Here is a 14,909-nt window from a genome sequence, read left to right on the forward strand (position 1 = left end):
GAGACTATTAATTAAATTTCTCCACCATGAAATACACACACACATCTCTAATACTGAGTTCTCTATTATGTTTTACTGATTTTTTGGTACAGTCCTATGCTACTACTGTATTTTTTTTTTATTATAATGGCTTTTAAGTAGTTTTAATTTAGTGTTTTAATACCACCATTCTTTATTCATCAATTTAAGAGCATTTTATCCAATTAAAAATAACATTGGGGGCTTCCCTGGTGGCGCAGTGGTTGAGAGTCCACCTGCTGATGCAGGGGAAAAGGGTTCGTGCCCCGGTCCGGGAGGATCCCACATGCCGTGGAGCGGCTGGGCCCGTGAGCCATGGCCGCTGAGCCTGCGCGTCCGGAGCCTGTGCTCCACAACGGGAGAGGGCACAACAGTGAGAGGCCCGCGTACCACAAAAAAAATTAAAAAATAAATAAAAATAAAAATAACATTGGGAATCCACTGGAGTTGCACCAAATTGATATCTGTTCAGAAGAACAGATTTTTTTATAATAATAAGTATTCCTTTCCAAGAGGATAGTATAGATTTCTATTCATTCAGATCAGATTTTTGCCCTCCAGTAGGATTTTATTTATTTTTATATAAATCCTGTTTCTTTCTTGTATAATTACCTATCTAGTTTATGATTTTTGTCACTATTATGAGAGGACTATTTTCCTCATTTCCATTTTTATATGGGTGTTGCTCATACAGAAAATGCTAATAATTTTATATCTTTATTTTGTATCCACCCAGTTTATCAAATTCTTTAATTACCTCTACTTGTTTTTTCATTAGAGTTTCTTAGTGATAGCAGGTATGAAATGATATTATCAGCAAAAAATTTCACCTCCTTTTTTCCATATTTCTATAGTGAATTTTGTGTTTATTGCATTTACTAAACTCTCCAGACAGTATTAAATAATCATGATGATAGTAGGCATTCCTGTCTTGTTTTTGATTTTAATGGAAACAGCTTTAACCATATAAATACAAACATATTAGCCCCATATTATTAATTAATTATGCTGCAATAACAGAACAACTCTAAAATATCAGGGCTTCATAGCGACACAAGTTTATTTTTAGCTCACATAACACATTGGCTGCTAATAGGTTGTGGTTCTGTTCCATGAGTCTTTTTTTTTTTTTTTTTTTTTTTTGCAGGGGGATCTAAACTAAAGAGAGAGTATCTATCTGGGATGTGTCATTCTGTAATAAAAAGAAAACATCAATGGCCATACCGTGAAATGGTTCTTAATGCTTCTGCTCAGAAGTGACATACATCATTTCTACTCACATTCATGGGCCACAGCAAATCACAAGACGGGGCTTAATGTCAATGTCATTCAAAAGAATACCCCAAAGAGGGAGAGCAGCAAATAACTGGAAATAAGAATACAATCTACCATGTCTACCCCCAGGTCAAAAATATTTTCTTTCCTCCCCTTCATTCACAAAATAAACATACCCATTCTTCCCCAAAAGTCCCATCTAATTATGAGTGTCAAGTCTATTCAAGATTTTGTAGTAGTCCCTACATCATATTTGGATGTGGCTCCTCTTGATCTTGAAGCCTATAAACTACCAAAAAAATCTACCCTGTCTCTCTCCATATATATACATATACACCCTCAATACTCCCAACATACAGTGGTAGAAAACAGACATGGGACAACCTCTATTCACACTCCCATTGAAAGGTGGGAAGATACATTGGTCACTGACCCATAGCAATTCTGAAATCCCACCCAGGAAATGCTGCAAGGACCTCAAATCCTGGGTAAAGGAGTTCTTTTTTAAAAAAAATTTTATTGAATGAAAGATTCTTTAAATTCTACAGTGCTTTACAATTTTCAGAAGTTTCACACACATGATTTCATATAATCCCATAATAACCCTAAAGGGGAAGTTCTTGATGAGACCTTATCTCTGCTCCCCGTAAGTAGCTTTCCAGTCCAAGTAATTATTGATAAGTGTGTACTTATTGACATTTGTTCATTATTTTCTGGGTAGTCTTCTAGTTCTTCTTTCTTCCTTTCTTCTTCTTTTGCTCTCTTCCCTTGTGATTTGATGACTATCTTTCATGTTACGTTTGGATTCCTTTTTCTTTTTGGTGTGTATATCTATTATAGATTTTTGCTTTATGGTTACTATGAGGTTCATGTATAACAACATATGTATACATATATATATGATTATTTTAAGTTGGTGCTCTCTTAAGTTCAAACACATTCTAAGAACCTTGCATTTTTACTCTCCCACTCCACTTTTAATGTTTTTGACATTATATTTTACATCTTTTTATTTTGTGTATCCCTTAACTACTTATTGTAAATATAGATGATTTTACTCCTTTTGTCTTTTAACCTTCCTACTAGCTTTATAAGTGGTTGATCTACTACCTTTACTGTATTTTTGCCTTTACTGATGAGAATTTTCCTTTCATAATTTTTCTATTTCTAGTTGTAGTCCTTTTCTTTTCTCCTTAGGGAAGTCCCTTTAACATCTATTGTAAAGCCAGTTTAGGGGTGCTGAACTCTTAATTTTTACTTGTCTGTAAAACTCGATCTCTCCCTCAAATCTGAATGATAGCCCTTCTGGGTAGAGTATTCATGGTTGAGGGTCTTTTCTTTCATCACTTTGAATGTATTGTGCCACTATTTTCTGGTCTGCAATTCTTCTGCTGAAATATCAGCTAATAGTCTTATGGGAGTTTCCTTGTACATTGCTAGTTGTTTTTCTCTTGCTGCTTTTAAGATTCTCTCTTTAATTTTTGCCATTTTAATTATAATGTGTCTTGGTATGGACCCTCTTTGAATTCATCTTGTTTGATACTCTCTGTGCTTTCTGGACCTGGATGTCTGTTTCCTTTCCCAGATTAGGGAAGTTTTCAGCTATTATGTCTTTTAATAAGTTCTCTCCTCCTTTCTCTCTCTCTTCTCCTTCTGGGACCCCTATAATGAAAATGTTAGTATGCATGAAGTTGTCCCAGAGGTCTCTTAAACTATACTCATTTTTTTTTTTAATGTTGAGCCTTCTTTTAATTTATTTATTTTTATTTTTGGCTGTGTTGGGTCTTTGTTTCTGTGCAAGGGCTTTCTCTAGTTGTGGCAAGTGGGGGCCACTCTTCATCGCAGTGCGTGGGCCTCTCATTGTCATGGCCTCTCTTGTTGAGAAGCATAGGCTCCAGACGCGCAGGCTCAGTAGTTGTGGCTCACGGGCCTAGTTGCTCCACGGCATGTGGGATCGTCCCAGACCAGGGCTCGAACCCATGTCCCTGCATTAGCAGGCAGATTCTCAACCACTGCACCACCAGGGAAGCCCTATACTCATTTTTAAAAATCCTTTTTTCTGTTCAGCTAGCATGCTTTTCACTACTCTTTCTTCCAGTTTGCTGATCCATTCCTGTGTATCATCTAATCTATTATTGATTCCTTCTAGTGTATTTTTTATATCAGTTGTTGTATTCTTTGGCTCTGTTTAGTTCTTTTTTATATTCTCTAACTCTGTTAATCATCTTTCTTCTCCCAAATTTATTAAGCATCTTTATGATCATTACCTTGAACTCTTTATGAGGTAGATTGCTTATCTCCACTTTGCTTAGTTCTTCTGGGGTTTTGTCTTATTCCTTTTTTCAGAGCATAGTCCCTGTCTCCTCATTTTATCTAATTCTCTGTGTTTATTTCTATGTATTAGGTAGGTCAGTTACATTTCCCAATCTTGGAGAAGTGGTCTTATGTAGGAGACATCTTATGGGGCCCCACAGCACATTCCCCTCTGGTCACCAGAGTTGTATGCTGCAGGCGTGCTCCCTACGTTGGCTTTGTGGGCCCTTCTGGCGGAGCTGACTACTGTGGACACACTGGTAAATGGGGCTACCCCAGCCTGGTTGACTACCGGGCCCAGTCTCATGTGGTGACCGCTGGCCTGCTGGTAGGCTGGGCCAGGTCCTGGGGCTGCTGGCTGCCTGGCCCAAGGGGGACAGAGCTAGCGCCAGCCTGCTAGTGGGCACATAAGCCCTCAATGCTGATAGGCTAGAGGTAGGACTACAAAAAGCACTTGCCAGCACCATTGTCCTCATAGTAGATTGAGCTCCCCCAAATAGCTGCCACCAGTGTCTATATCCCCAGGGAGAGTCCCAGTTGCCTCCTGCCTCTCTGGGAGGTTATCCAAGTTAAGCAAGTGATTCTGACCCAGACTTCTTTCAAATTACTGCCTCTACTCTGGTATTCAGAGCATGTGAGATTTTGTGCACACCCTTGAAGAGCAGAGTCTTTGTTTCCTACAGCCCTCTGGCTCTCCCATATACAAGCCCTCTGGCCTTCAAAGCCAGACGTTTTGGGGGCTTATCTTCTCGGTGCAAGACCCCCAATCTGGGGAGCCTGATGTGGGGCTCAGACCCCTTGTTCCTCGGGAAAACTTGTGCAGTTGTGATTATCCATCCATTTGTGGGTTGCCTACCCAGGATATGGGTCTTGACTATACCGTGTCTCCACCCCTTCTACCCAGCTTACTGTGGTTCCTTCTTTATACCTTTAGTTGTGGAAAATCTTTTCTGCTAGTCTGCAGGTCATTCTCGTATATAGTTGCTCTGTAAATAGTTGTAATTTTGGTGTGCTCGTGGGAGGAGGTGAGCTCAGGATCTTCCCACTCCATTATCTTGGCCACACTTCCATTTGCATTAAATTCTTGGTAGTTTATTAACATCCATTTTATTAGTCTCATTTTTTATCTTCAGACACACTAAAATTAAACTTACATGTTTTCTTTATGACTAATCTCATATACTCTCATGATTCAAGCTACGACTACTTTTAAACTGAAGCCTTCCACATTTTCCTGAAGCTTCAGGCTCAGATATTCAACGTGCCTTATGGATACAACTAGCTCAATATGCCTGAACTTGTTAACATTTCTCTAAATCAATAATGACTATATTTTTCTCAATTATTTGTACCACTAGCCTACTGCATGTAGATGCTCAAGCTAGACACATAGGATTAATCCTTAACCCCTACCTGCTCATCTCATCCATATCCAATTAAACACCAAATCCTGATTATACCTTCTAAATAAAATTTACCTTCCATCTTCTCCGTCTCTGCTGTTGCTGTCCCCATTTTACCTTCACATCTATAGCAGATCATTATAAACGTGCAAGACTTTCCTTCCTTCTCCCTGCTGCCAGCCCCATCCCACCCCAGATATATCCCACAAAACCTCTGGGTTGATTTATCTAAAAAGCACATCTCACCATATGGTAACCTCACTTAAAAATCCCTCAATGCTCCCTATTTTCTACACAACCTCGATGTAGCCTATAAGGGCTTTTATATCCCCTCCTGAAGAGGAAATCAGCTAACATTAATAAATTAGTGTGAACCATTTAATGAGTTATTCTGTTAATGTGTCTTTGTACTTAAATACACATGGAAAGCATTGGGTAGAGAAAGGGGCTAACATGCATTCTCTGCCTACTGTGAACCAAGTCCTGTGCTAAGGTTTTATCATTTCATTTAATCATTATAACATGTTTGTGAGATGAGTAGTTAGGAATGCTTTCAACTACAAGAATCAGAATATCTCACTGATGGTAGTTTAAACCTCAAAGACAGTTAATTCCCTCACATTACAATAAATGTAGAAGTTGGCATTTCGTCAGTTCTATGATGCCATCAAAGACTACCAGAGTCTTTCTACTTTTCCATTCTGCTATACCTAGCAAATTGGCTTTTCATCCTTATTCATGTTTCTTCATAATACAAGATGGCTAATGAAGCCCCAAGTTTCAGAGAGAAGAAAGAAAAGAGGTAATACCAGTGAACTCTCTTTTCAGGCCTGGCCCCTTTACAAGGAAGCAAGAGTTCTCTCAGAAGCCCCCACCAGGTTTCCATTTACTTCTAATTGGCCAGAACAGGGTCAACGGCTACCCCTTTCTGCAAAGGAAATGAGAGAGCAAGAACTTCGGATCTTCCAGCCTCTATAGTGAATTGCAATAAGAGACAGGGGGAGTGGGAGTGTCCAGAAAGTAGACCCAGGTTAGTGATTCCACAGGTATCATTATCTCCAGTTTATAGATGAGGTCAAGGTTGCCCAAAGTTCTACTGCTGGTGAGTGATAGGTTCTGGATTATGAATTGAGTTTTGTTTCCAAAGTTTGTACTGTCTTCTTTATACTACTGCAGTCTCTCCATATACTCTAAGAGTAGAATTTCCGATATTTACACATGATTAAGTGACATTTCTTGGCACCTGCTATTTCCTCAAAATCACACCACAACATATTCTCAGGCATTGGATGGAATCACCTAGAATGTTCCAAAGATGAAGCACCCTCCTGCCTCTTTGATGAAGCCACATGTAAACTGTGTTCCTTTTGTAAATGGAAACATTAGGGACTACATTAAGCCTGTATTAGATTGGCATTGAATTATAATACTTAAAAAGAAATTACATTCAAAGTATTTAAACCCGTACAGCATGCATTCTCTAACCTTCCTGATCCCCAACTGAGAAACCTTGCCAAAATTCATCATTTAGTTGTGAGTAAGGTTTAGGACATAGTCATCCTGACCTTTGGACAATTCACTTAGTGTAATGAATAGCCTGTAACTTATTTAGCAATGATAGTTAAATCTCCTCTACTATATCAAAGAAAAAAATTTTTAATACTCACCTTAGGGGCAGGTTCATTTCAACATATAATTTCTAAGGAGGGAAAATCTGCATATGAAAATTTATATCTTATGTTTCTTTCATTCTTGCTTTCATAAAATGAGAATCCACAGGGCAATAGTCCAATTTTTGGCTTCTGAATCACTAGGAGTTAAACCTTTTATTAGTTATTGTGCAATGATTGTGACATCACAATGGAAAGATTATGACTTCAGCTCCTAAGAAGTGGAAGAAGTGTATGTGTACAGTAAAAACATAAAATGTGTGCTAATTCTAACTCCCCTGGAAATCATTCTTTCCTGACAGTAATTTTCAGTTCCACCTGCCGAAAACTAATTTTAAATAAAAATGAAACTGCAGGCAACTTAACAGTCAGGGTTACAAAAAAGGTCTCAGGAACTTGTAGATGGGAAATTTTTTCATATCTCAAATCTTTTTTCTTCTGAAGCAAACCAATCTCAGCCATTAAAATGGACTAAAGAGACCTGCATTCATCATCAAAGACTGGATAATCAAGAACCTTCATGCCACTGTCTGAGCACCATTAGGTTAAAAATTAGTGCATTGTTTCCAGCCTTACTAATAGTTTTAATGATGTCCTCATTTTTCTTTCAAACTTAGTCAATTTTCCTATGATGGAAACATATTACTATTGAAGAAATAAAATGCCTCGCATAGAAATTTACAGCTTTGAATGGGGAATAGTTATTTCTTTATGCAGTTCTTTTTCACAAAATCATTTGAAAGAATTGAGTTTCTATTGTTATGTGAGTTTTCTCGTGAGAATAATGTTAGAAAATACAATTAAAACAGGCATATATATAATATATAAAATCTTGAGACTCTCTGTAATAGATGGTACAGAGATAAAAGAAACACATTACAGAAGCAAACCCTGCAGCATTCTTCAAACTTAGTTTATGCCACAACAAAATGTTGCTATAGGAACATTAAATCTTCAACAGTATTCCTGGAAGTTAAAGTTCTGCCTGCATACTTGCTTCCAGATGCTGTCTTCCTTGCTTGTTAAATAAAATTTGGCATTTATCATATAGAAGATTTTATCTTGAAACATACTATGAAAACTACCTGGGACCTTGAATGCAGTACTCACAATGGGGAGAAAAATATTAATGTAATGAGAATGTCTAGTCTGGTAGATGTCTCAGGATTTTGGATTCAGTGCCTGTCAGCCTGATGGTTTTTCCTCTTCCCTCATCAACACTCCCTATAAAGAAGTAGCTCTAATATAGGATTAATCCTTAATAACTGGGTGATGGGAAATCACTCTGTTAATGCAATTGTTCATCCCTGTTAAGCAGGTTAAGTCTTCTGAGTACCAGTGAGAAAATCAAGTTTTCCTATAATTCAGGGGCTTTCTTTAAGAGTAATTTTCCTCTAGTAATTATACAGCAGTTTGATCTCAGAAAACAGACTGATTAATTAGGAAGCAGCTAAGTGAGTTCTTTTAAAATGTCTAAAAGTGTTCCTGCTTCTTCTTTTCTAATCCTCTTCAATCAGCTTTTAAAAAATCCCCTTAAATAGTGAATGCATAACAATTACATTGGAACTCAAAGAATTACCACTGGCCTTAGTTTAAGAAGGGATTTAAAATCATATAGAAGAGGAATACTCTATTTATTTAAAGTCCCTCTGTCAGATATTTCCCACCACAGACACCACTCACTTCTCTAACTTCCTCTCACCCTATTGTTTTACCTCATTTGACTGCTTTGACCACTACTGGAGAAAACCAGCCCATCTCCATCTGAGCATTTGTCCTCAGGCTGGGAGCTCAGCCTTCCACTGAGATAATAACTTCTTTCCTTGCCACCTCTTGCTCACAATCACAGAATATCCAAATTTTAATAAACATATATACATACAGTAGAAGGTATTGTGTCTTGTGCCCTTGAAAAAAGGGGGGAGCCCCATTCCTGAAGTGTGGGTTGTATATAGTGACTTCCTTCCAAAAAGTACAGTATGGAAAGGAGTGGGGTGAGGGGGGGCAAAAGAGTGATCTTATAGTGGAGAAACCAGATAAACTCTACTTCAAGGCAGGTAATCAAGGTCAGCATCAACAGTCGTAAATCACATTAACAGTATGTACCATTGATATGATATGATGAAAATGGCTCTAACCTCTGATCTTATTCCCCCAAAACTTATAACGCTAGGCTAATCATGAGGAGAACATCAGAAAAACCCCAGTAGTGGGGTATCCCATAATATGACTAACCAGTACTCCTCAAAACCATCAAGGTCACCAAAAACAGGGAAAGTCTGAAAAACTGTCACAGCCATGAGGAGCCTAAGAGGACATGACTAAATGTAATGCGGCATCCTGGGACAGAAAAAGTACTTTAGGTAACAATTAAGGAAATCTGAGGGAACTATAGACTTCAGTCAATAATAATTTACTGATATTCATTCATCCATTGTAACAAATGTACCACACTGATGTAAGATGTTAATAAGAGGGAAACTGCGTGCCTGCTGGCAACTGTCTGTACTCTCTGCTCAATTTTCTGTCAATCTAAAACTGTTCTATAAATACATTCTATTAATAAAAATAAGGGAGAGATGGGAAAGGCTGGGGAGTATGGGTAGCTCACAAGGTATACAAAGCTTAGTGTTTGCTGTCATTGAATTTGGGACCAAAGTGGGTCTCTGGGAGGATGTGAGGCGCCAAGCCCCAGTGGGGACCTGGTCTGGCTGAGGTAGACTAGACGCAGGTAAGGATGAGAACCAAGTGTTCTCCATCTCTGTGCCTCCAGTCCAGCACAAAACCATCAACCTGAGCACTGGCATTCATCAGGTATCCACTATGGACCTGACACTGCACTAAGTGCTTTAGGTACATCGTCTCATACAGGTATTAACCTTAGTGTGCATGTGAGGGCAACCGTGGTAGAGAGAAGTTAAGTAGCTTACCCAAGGAAACAGCTGGTAAATGGCAGAGCCAGGATTTGAACTCAGGCAGTTTGACTTGAGAGTACCGTACTGTGTACCACCAGCAGCAGACTCCCAATAATTGCTGGCAGTATGAAATGATTTTCTGTTGTCACATGTTACGTTTCAGGTGTGAATCACTGGTTTTGAGCACTAAAATTCCCAGACTACCTTTGGCAGACCCAGTTGATCCTCAGCAACAGAAGATTTAGAGTTCTGGGGTTTGGCTGTGGAGACAGGTCACTAAAAGTCTGTGACATATAGCAATTTATGATATCACTGAGACATTGACCAGAATTGCCCTGCTGTGAGGCTGGATGGTGAGGTTCTGTTTAACAGCGGTCACTTATTTTGGGTGTTCTCAGATCTAACCCCTGAAAACATGGATCCTCAGATCCGACCTCCTTGGCTACAGCATTCAGCAGTTCAGCATACCGATGGAGGGTTACTCTTCAGTGCAAGGGCTTAGGAGTGATACTAATGACAAATGTGTACATGGATGTCTTACCTTGATGCCTAACTGATGGTTCTCACAGCATTCACTGCATATGTCATTAAATAGATATGAGCTGTAATTGAACACGTGACCAAATACTTTTCCTGTATGCTTGGGCATCGTGGTTTCCCCAGGACAATCCATCTTATGACTGTTAGCCCCACATAATTATCAACAGTGCCCTCTTTAGCTTTCAAAAGTGTCCAAGTTTGAATGATAACTTACAGAGCCACCATATCTGTAACACAGAGATAATCTGTCACTCCCCAGCTAAAAACTCTAGAGACCATGCCAACTGCTGTTGCAATATATCGGTGACAGCTGGGCCTCTTGCTCCTAGAACTTCGGCAGAGTGAGTTCATCTGAAAAAAAGTGATTTTGAAAAACAAATCAGGATTTTCAGGGGTGTCATTATTCATTCATTCCACATGAGTTAATGGTTTTGCAACTTTCATCAATTTCAACTATATTTCTTTTGCAACCAAAGAGTGTAACCATTGCAAAAAGCATATTTATTAAAAAAAGAAATATACTTTGTGACCATCACCTGAGCTCCAAAACCTAGATGGCTGCCCTTAAGAAGTGACAGATGACATCGTCCTCTTTAAGGATGGTCAGCATGGTCACGTGTGATGCCACACGGAGCACCAGGGCGTTAACAGCTAGCCTCTTGGAACAGAGCCAAAAGCAAGGAAACACTTTAGTACAACCCGAATTGTCTTCTCTTTTAAAAGTGTTGGCAGTTCTCATATTTGACATATATCCTAAATTTCTTTTCTGGGCTCATGTACCTGGTCTTATACTGAGTGTACAAAATTTGAGAGTGCTGCCCCATCACCTGTCATCATAGACCTCTTCTCTAGTTCTTTACATTTCGATCTAGGTCATTTTGCCCTGTCCATCTCTATCATTTGCAAGATTAACAAAACTGCTGAACATTATGGGGTTTCACTTACAAAATCTTTTAAGCTATGTACCAGCTGTTAATTCCTATAATTTGCTTTCTCTCAATAATTTTAAGATTTGGTGCAAAAGCCTCTTCTCCCAGGGTCACAAATTTGTAGCAGCCTCCAAGAAATCCAAATATACACTCACTTCTAAGCCTCAGCTAAAGCTGTTGATAAAATGTTGTCTTCTGTGTGGTAAAGGCCCCTGCTGCTAACTAACTAATTGTAAAATATAGATCAGACCAAGCTCTGGAGACGGTAATGGTTGTACAATAATGTGAATGTACTTGATACCACTGAACTATACACTTAAAGTGGTTAAAATGTATATTTTACCACAATTTAAAAAAAAATATATATATATACATATATTTATCACATTAGTCAGGAGCGGTGGGACACAAGGACCGTGTGTGTGTGTGTGTGTGTGTGTGTGTGTGTGTGTGTGTGTGTAGATGCCACCCAGCTTGGATGAAACAAAACAGCCAAGAATGAGAAAGGGGCAGTCGTCCCCGGAGACACATTTGCCGCCTGTTAGATGACCTAAGCATGCAAGGAACTTTTATAAGGATAGATTTGAAAATTGTCTTACAGGGCCAAACAAATGATTGGTTAAAGGCTGTCATGGAGCCGCAAAAGACAAAAGTAGATAGACATCATCCTAAAGATGCCACCAGCTGGTAAATATTCAACAAATATTTATTGCACTCTTGCTACCATATTTCATCAGATCTAACACAGTATAAATTATTAAGCCATTTATGGAGTACACATGTGTTTATTATATGACTTTCTGTTTTCTTGTATTTCTGAAATACTTAACTATTTAAAAGCTCTAATACTATCACAAATACCTTGTGTCCTGGTGTGATGTAAATTTACTTTATTTACATAGAACCCAAACAGGAAGGGTGTATAGAATATCACAAAGAAGCTAAGGAAATAAACAGAAGCTCTAGCTGTGGAATGGAGAACAGTTGGAAGGTAGGGGAGAAAGTGCAGTTAACAGTTAAACTTTGCCTAAGAAATTTCCTAGAAAATACCTATTTTTTGCATGAAATAAAATCAGGTGTTTTTGACATATTCTAGGAAAAGGTAGCTGGCTAAAAAATCCTAAGGTCCAATACAAATCTAGACATAGCATCTTCTAACTCAAAGCCCAGGGCTCATGAAGCTAAAGCAAGTGGCTACACAGAAATCTAAAGGGGAAAAAATGTGTCACAGGTCACAATAATACCCATCACCATGGACTCCAGAATATCAAAGTTACAAAGGCTCATATGTAAGAATCCAAAATAAATCACTAATGATCTAATGACTAACTGCATGGGCTTTGGTATCATACAGACCAGTGATAAATCTAGGTTTAATTGCTCAATTGCTGGGGTTTTAGAGAAGTTACTTAAAGTTAACTCTCTAAACTTAGTTAATTCATCTGGAGAGTTAACAGCTCTCCCTATCTACCTCATAGGATCGTGGGGAAGGTTATACATGATGATATATATGCAGCATCTAACACATAGCACCAGGTACATAGTAAGTGCTCAATAAATGTTAACTGGTGTTGTTAATATGCTAAGACATTATTCATGTAAGGTGCTTAGTCTAGCACCTGGCACATAGTACGTGTCTTATAAATGCTAGTTGCTGTTGTTATTATCCCATGTCATAAGCAGACTGATCTTGGTCACTGTCTTTTATTCTTTCTATTTCATTGCATATGTACTGCGTTTCCTACATCATAACCCAAAATTAGGGCTCGGGTTTAAGGAAATAGAAAAGAAATATTAGCTTTCATACTAAAAATGGTTGCTCAGACCAGCTTTGATCAGGGCTGTCTAGCTGGAGTATCAGCAACTGTTCCTGCCAAAAGTGAAGTAGTACTTTAATTATGATTTGCCTAATTAGCACATTTCTCCTTGTTGATATAGTTTCATCAAGAATTTGTGGGTGGAAGTAGAGTTAGTAGGACAAGCACTCCTAGATCCTTGGCCTAAATACTATTCATTCATGATCTGAGCAAATATTATTTGCCAGCCATTGTTTTAGGTACTGGGATTCAGCAGAGAACAACAACAAAAAAATATTACTCCATTCATATTCCTTACTTGGTGCTTTTATATATCTTTAAAAGGACCTATATTCTATATTACTAATTCTCATTCCAGCTGTATCTAATCTATTAACTTACCCATTGAGAGTGTAATTCTAGCCATTTTGTTTTTCTCTTCTAGAAATTCTATTTGTTTTATTTCTAAATCCTCCTAGTCTTTTTTTATAGTGTTAGTTGCTTTCTTGTGCTTTCAATTCCTTTTTATTTTGCTTGAAATATTTTAAATATAACTAATTTTTATATCCTGTGTTGGATAATTTCGTTTCCTGAAGTTCTTGGAGAAGGTGTGTGGTCCTCCTTCTATTACTTGTTGTTTCTGCCAGTAGTAGCTTACTTGTACATGTTTGCAACTTTGGATTGTGAGCACAAGTTAACTGAGTTTTATCTGTAGGAATCCTCTGAATCTTGGACTGAAAGTTTATCCCTCCAGGAAAAATGTTTTTCTCCTCTGCTAAAAGCCTGGGAATATTATAAAGCTGTGGTCACTTTATATTAATTTCCTGCTTTAGAATTTCCAGGACAATGTGGTATAAATGTGAATCCAAACCCATGTGCCAACAGGTATATATGGTCACTACTTTTGAGGGGATGTTTTTACTCACTCAGAACCTTGGCCAAGACAGACACGTTTATTTCTCATCTCCCTTGTGGAGCAAATGTTTTCTAGCCCACTCTTTCATGGAATGTGTACCTGTAAGGGTCCCAGATTTATACAGCATTCTCAGAACCACCCCTGACTTTTGCAAGGCTGGGATCTTGTTTTTGTCCCCACAGAGCCATTGAAACCATGTTTCTTGGTCCTGAAAATGGCAAATACTTTCTGAGCTGGGGCTTTCAACTTCTTTGTTTCAGGCCCCCAAGGATTTCTCTTACTTCTTTTCATTCTCACCTTTGCATTTGAGAATACATTGATTATATTTTATTCAACTTTTCCAAGTGTGTTGTAGTGGAAGGAGTTTCAAATTACCACCATATTACAGATAATGGAGGTTAATAATTCTATAACGGAAGTACAGTTTTTTTTTTTTTATTGCTGCCTTCAATGAGGTTATGATCTTGTTGGGCATTTATTTGGAAATATCTTTAGAAAGAAATAAAGAAATATCTTTAAAAAGTAGACTCTCCCAGACACTTGTCAGTTATGACAAACATGATAGGTTCCTTGCTCTTGCATATCCCAGCCTTGCAAGCATGAGTGTTGGCACTGTTGCTTGGGTTAAGGGGACACATCACCCAATTAAGCAGCAAGAACTTAGTGAAATACATTTGAAAGTTAGAGCAAGAAAGTCATCTAAGAAAGAAAGCCTTTTAAGTAATGAAGGAGAGATGTTCAGATGTCACTCAGACCAGGATATATTCATTTCCCAATCAAAGCTGCAAAATCCTCTAGAATCTTCACGTTGCAGGGGAGTGTATCTTATAAGTAGTGTTTTTCATGGAGGGAGTTATCTGACCTATAGATGTCAGAATCATCTCAGAAGTCTGCTTTAAAAAGTAGAGTTCTGGGGCTTCCCTGGTGGCGCAGCGATTGAGAGTCCGCCTGCTGATGCAGGGGACACGGGTTCGTGCCCCGGTCCAGGAAGATCCCACATGCTGCGGAGCGGCTGGGCGCATAAGCCATGGCCACTGAGCCTGCGCGTCCGGAGCCTGTGCTCCGCAACGGGAGAGGCCACAACAGAGAGAGGCCCGCGTACCGCAAAAAAAAAAAAAAAAAAAAAAAAAAAAA

This window comes from Aethalodelphis obliquidens, unplaced genomic scaffold (genome assembly GCF_003676395.1).
Source record: "Aethalodelphis obliquidens isolate GAN/ISIS:26980383/991018 unplaced genomic scaffold, ASM367639v1 scaffold8, whole genome shotgun sequence".
In the NCBI taxonomy this organism is placed as follows: domain Eukaryota; kingdom Metazoa; phylum Chordata; class Mammalia; order Artiodactyla; family Delphinidae; genus Aethalodelphis; species Aethalodelphis obliquidens.